Source organism: Paramisgurnus dabryanus, chromosome 20, assembly GCF_030506205.2.
Source record: "Paramisgurnus dabryanus chromosome 20, PD_genome_1.1, whole genome shotgun sequence".
In the NCBI taxonomy this organism is placed as follows: Eukaryota; Metazoa; Chordata; class Actinopteri; order Cypriniformes; family Cobitidae; genus Paramisgurnus; species Paramisgurnus dabryanus.
This window is the reverse complement of record NC_133356.1, coordinates 19,202,535-19,208,534: the sequence shown is the minus strand read 5'-3', so window position 1 is coordinate 19,208,534 and position 6,000 is coordinate 19,202,535. Positions and strand designations below refer to the sequence as shown.

At 38.6% G+C, this 6,000-nt stretch overlaps 1 protein-coding gene across 2 annotated transcripts in view; it reads left to right on the top strand.

Annotated features, from left to right (window-relative positions):
* Positions 1-6,000, top strand: part of ndst2a (N-deacetylase/N-sulfotransferase (heparan glucosaminyl) 2a) — a 132,829-nt gene continuing 126,829 nt past the window's right edge. For both annotated transcript variants that reach the window (XM_065296928.1, XM_073812837.1), the window contains exon 1: positions 1-133. The gene's annotated coding sequence lies outside the window, so the exon portion shown is untranslated. The remainder of the gene's footprint in view (positions 134-6,000) is intronic.

The following is a 6,000-nucleotide window of genomic DNA, read 5'->3' as shown; positions in this document are numbered from 1 at the left end:
GGAGCATCATAGCGAGTGAATATGGCGGCTCAGTGATGCTGTCAACGAGACTTTGAGTTTAAGCTTGTTTCTTTCAACTTTCCTAACGTTTAAGGCTCCTTTTCGGATAGCTGTATCACAGAAAAATGTAACGGTGAGTCATGTTTTGTGGTTTCTTCAAAATAAACGCGCATTTGCGTCTTCAGAAGTGAAAAAAATGCTACCGCTAGCCACGCTAACCTCGTTCTAAAGAAAATCCGAGGGAACGACTTCTAACCATGCTTTAATTTTAAAACTCTTTTAGGTTGAGAATACATGCGTATATTTAAACAACATCGATACTTCACAGTAATGAAAATTTTTTGCTTGCAGAAAAATGCATTCAGCACCCATCCGCGATGAGTTTTGCAGATCTGTGGAAGTTTCCTATAGTTTGTTATTTTCATCCAGATATTTAGATATTAGTAAAATCGTAACAGATAGACAAATTAGACCGTTCGTATACTTTACACAAAGTAGTAACAGGAAAGTATGCGAGCGTAAGTCCGAGAAGTCGGGATATTTAAGTGGGATGCTTGTTGCTTTTATTACATGCGGTTTTAAATGTGTCTGCCTGCTCAGGCAAGAGATACTAAATGGGTTTTGCTATCTAACGCCATAGACACTAGATTTATTTTAAAACGAGCAGTAATGATTTCTACATTGAGTTTCTTTCGTCTTTTAGGTGAGTATAGAATGTCTCGTGTCAGACTGTAAATTGCGGTGTGTTACAAACGGTCTTGTTTAAATGGCATTGTTTGCATGCTGGTGAATATTAACAGCATATGTCGTGGGACGGCTATTACTTTGAACTTTTGGACGTTTTCATTCCGTTGTCTACATGGACGAGGCATGGCTGCATTTGGCATGTTCTGATTTCTTTGCGTAAAATAAATACGCACGTTGTATAACACATCTTTTTATATTCAATAAACAATATAATTACACACACTATTTTCCTTAATATTTAATATAATTAATTAATTGTATGTAACACTTATGCATAGTTAGCAATAATTAAAAATAGTTGCCAAATTAAATGGTATCTTTGCAATTAGCAAACTAATGATATAGGAGTTATCAGACGCCCAGATTTTTTTGCACACAATCCTCCGCTGTTTTATTGCCTGCAAGGAATTTGAAGACATTTTTATGAATGGTCATAAAATGATTTTCCCCATCCTAGTGCAATATTTTTTAAACACTGGATATACGACTCTGACAATGAAATTGTTTTTGTAGTGTTTGATGAATCTCATTTCAGTAACTGAATACTTTGTATATTGTTTGTCCGATCTCCTCCTCCTCTTTTCCATGCAGTTTAGAGTTCAAAACAGGGCAAATATGTGCTATTGCTTCATCATAACTCGCTCCACTCAGTCCATAAAATAATGACCTAATTAGTACTGAATTGAGAGTTGAAGACAGTTGCTTTCTGTCCTGAGATCATTGTAAATGTCTGGGATAATTTTCTAAATGAGTGTTGGGACTGAGGGTGACATTCATGCAAAGACTTTGTTTGGTTAAAAATACCCTGAAAGTAGGACAAGACTTGTAAAATCCAGAAACCCATTAGATTAATGACTTTAAATGATCAAGCTCTTTATTTTGCTAAAACTAGTATTAATTTTCTGTATCTTAATTGCAAGCATAAAGTATTACATGCTTGCTTTTTGTGCCCAAAATGACCTTTTTGAAGGGAACGTTTAACTGAATTTGCAAATTGTCTGCCTTGCGCACTTCATAATTTATACTTCATGATGATGATATGAGTCTAATGAAAGCTTTTGTGTCAGGAGATTAAATTGCATGTCATTGTTAAATAAATGGTAGGCTCTTTCTGTAAAATCACATTTTATTTGCCTTTATAATGCACAACTGCATTGGCTGCGCCTGCAGTGCAGTCCACAGTCTGTTGTCACTCTTCACTTAAGGCAAGGACAACATTTTTTTTTTTAGTCTGTTAATCTTCAGGGAGCTGAGTCAGGTGCTGTGCAGAACTGTGAATAAAAACTGTGCAAAACTGTGAAGAAAAGTTTATCACAATCGTGCAATGATGAAAACACTCCTAGAGGAATGTAAGAGCAGATGTAGCATTCATCTCCAAACCAATAGTTTTGAGGACGCCAAGAGAAATGATAGCAGTACTATCACCAGTGATGATAGTAATAATCCGAAATAATCTGTGAAAGGAAGTTTATCGGCAATACAGACTGGTGCTGTTTTGTGAGGCTGTTGGATCACTCGATCTGCCTGAGTTTGTGTCTTTTGCTCATGCATGCCCAGTTCCTATCAGGCTGTTTATTTGCAGTCATATGTTGTCATTTTAGTCGGTTTGATAGACATTCATTGCAGCTTTGATTGTGTCAGGCAGTTGAAGCCGTGAGATCAAGCCCGAAGCATTTGACTGAAACAGAAGAGCCTTCACCCAGTCAAGAGGCAGAGACGAATGGACAGTCAGCACCCTTATCACTTCTTCATTTTCTAATAGCAGATCAGTATGCTGAACCTAATAGCTCTTGTTATTAATAAAAAGGGATGCTGTTGGGAATGGGATCGCTGTGTAGCAGGGGTCAAGAGTTGGAAATATTAATAGCATGCTGGTTCAATATCAGATGAGTTCTGAGGTGATTGTCAGCCCAGCAGAGATACAAGCATCCTTCATCTACAACCCTGTAGGGCTTCAATTAGCTTTGTGTTATCTTCACAGGTTACGGCATTGAAGAGAGTGATCTTTTATATCTACTGCTTTATGAATGAATAATGAATGATTTAAGAGTGGGAATTTGTGTTTCTTTTCTCCAGACTAAGATGTAAGATATAATGGAGTAGCATATTAAGGATGTTTAGGATTGATATTGTTGATATTTTTCTTTTATCTGTTTGTTACCGTTACTTTAGAAACAATATGCAGATTTGCTATTAGCCTTATTACATGTTTAGGCTTTATGTTTTTGTGGGCTTTTATCTCTTAGCATATCTCTACACTCACCTAAAGGATTATTAGGAACACCTGTTCAATTTCTCATTAATGCAATTATCTAATCAACCAATCACATGGCAGTTGCTTCAATGCATTTAGGGATGTGGTCCTGGTCAAGACAATCTCCTGAACTCCAAACTGAATGTCAGAATGGGAAAGAAAGGTGATTTAAGCAATTTTGAGCGTGGGCATGGTTGTTGTTGCCAGACGGGCCGGTCTGAGTATTTCACAAACTGCTCAGTTACTGGGATTTTCACGCACAACCATTTCTAGGGTTTACAAAGAATGGTGTGAAAAGGGAAAAACATCCAGTATGCGGCAGTCCTGTGGGCGAAAATGCCTTGTTGATGCTAGAGGTCAGAGGAAAATGAGCCGACTGATTCAAGCTGATAGATGAGCAACTTTGACTGAAATAACCACTTGCTACAACTGAGGTATGCAGCAAAGCATTTGTGAAGCCACAACACGCACCACCTTGAGGCGGTTGGGCTACAACAGCAGAAGACCCCACCTTATACCACTTATCTTCACTATAAATAGGAAAAAAGCTCAATTTGCACAAGCTCACCAATATTGGACCGTTGAAGACTGGAAAAAATTTGCCTGGTCTGATGAGTCTCGATTTCTTCAGATGGAGAGTCAGAATTTGGCGTAAACAGAATGAGAACATGGATCCATCATGCATTGTGACCACTGTACAGGCTGCTGGTGGTGGTGTAATGCTGTGGGGAATGTTTTCTTGGCACACTTTAGGCCCCTTAGTGCCAATTGGGCATCGTTTAAATGCCACGGCCTACCTGAGCATTGTTTCTGACCATGTCCATCTCTTTATGACCACCATGTACCCATCCTCTGATGGCTAATTCAAGCAGGATAATGCACCATGTCACAAAGCTCAAATCATTTTAAATTGGTTTCTTGAACATGACAATGAGTTCACTGTACTAAAATGGAACGGGAGCTTCTTGCCCTGGATGTGCATCCCACAAATCTCCATTAAACTGCAAGATGCTATCCTATCAATATTGGCCAACATTTCTAAAGAATGCTTTCAGCACCTTTTTGAATCAATGCCATGTAGAATTAAGGCAATTCTGAAGGGGAAAGGGGGTCAAACACAGTATTAGTATGGTGTTCCTAATAATCCTTTAGGTGAGTGTATATTGCCTGATTTTGGTAGTTCCCACAGGTTTTCTGATGATCTCCCTATTGCCAGGAAATCTCACCTGGTTCAAAAATCACGCCACAAATATTACGTCACTCTTCGCTTTATTTATCTCTGCACAGCTGCAGATTAAAAATGTGTTTATTTTCTTCCCGATGTTTCTCGGGGGATAACATTTGTGACTAATTGAAAAGACATGCAGGCTAAGCACACACTCTCCTATCCTGATGGAAGCCACCTCCTCCTGGTGTTGATTCACATGTGGGGTAGTGGTTTAATATAAACCTGATAATCAGGAAAACCCCTCTGGAATGCCTGAGTCAGGCTGCTCTTTTTGAGAAATTGCTCAGTCAGATGTGTGATATCCATTAGGGCTGTCTCAGGAGTTTACTTCACTTGCAGTGGAAAACCTGATAATCTGATTGATTTGTAATATACAACCTTAAGTAAGCCATTTGTGCAATGTTTTCTTGGAGTAGTGTGATCAGATATTGCTCTTGTTTTCAACAGTTTGACTCAAACAGGGATGTGTTTGGGGTCTGAAGACAGTTTAATGTCATTATTTTTGTAGTTTTCTTTAGGGTTGCACCGATGGACCGATGATGCTTGCTATGCTTCTCAATGAATTACGGTGAAATTCATTAAGGACTTGTTTGTGACTGTTATACTGGGCTTTGAATCTGAGGAAAAAAGTTCCCCACAAATGAGATTTTAAAAACTTCCTTCAGAGTTTCTGTTTCATCTACGTACCTATCCCGTCGTACTGATGTATAAACGCAATATCACTCAGGGCTCACAAAATCGCTAGCCTGATGTCCCGGGGCTATTGTGCTTTGCAGTCAGGCTATCAAATTGCATCCCCACCCTGCCCGTCGGGCTATCTTGACTTAAAGGGAGGACAAATATATTTAAATGCTTATGCATTCCCCTTACAGATTTGGATGGGTATTTGTGGTGTATGAAATTCAGGCATCGGGTATTTAAATTGCATGCAAGTGTGCGCTCAAGTTTTACTTTAACTTCAGTACAGGGCACAATCCATAATGATTTGTCATGGATTTGTTGTGCAAAATCCTCCAACTTCATCCTGTCAGTCGTTACTATCCTCACGTAAAAGTTAAATCTCTCGCAGCAAGCTTCAAAGTGATATAGATAGATTGTACGGGCAGTGAAGAGAATTATGAAAAAGGCTACGGTATATGTGATTCTGTGCAGAATCGCTCTTAAAGCGACAGTAGCCTTTATTTTTCTGATCGAAAAAAAGATCCAATCTGTAACTGGATGATCCAAACTGTGAGTTGTGTGACCCACTGAACCACTATTAAATGGTGAGTAGATGAGCAGGAAAGGTTGGTTTGCATGAAAATCCAGAATAGCAGATTAAACATTGTGGTTGGAGGCCCTATTGGCCTTATATTGGCAAAATTTGGCCGTGGTAAAACTAATTGAGAAACCTTGTGCTATGCCCACAATGTCAAGTGGCATTTTCTTATCTGTGACTTCAGTTAGTATTTCAGAATCTGAAGTTTATAGATATTTCACTTCAGTTAGAAGCAAATATTTGTACTGATGATTGTAATTTTGTGTTGTTTGTGTTTTGGTAGATGTTTGGCTCAATATTCTACATTAAAAGTAATGTATTTTTTATTCAGGCTACTTGCATTAATTTCGGGCTACCAAAAACTGAAGAGTGCCTTCCCGAAGGGCTACCAGGGATTTTGAAATTTTGCGGGCCGTGTCACTCACCTAATATTGTTATAATATTGATGAAGAATAACTGCAATAGCGCATTAGATAAATAGGTGTTGTGATGGCGTGTCAGACATCTTGTTGG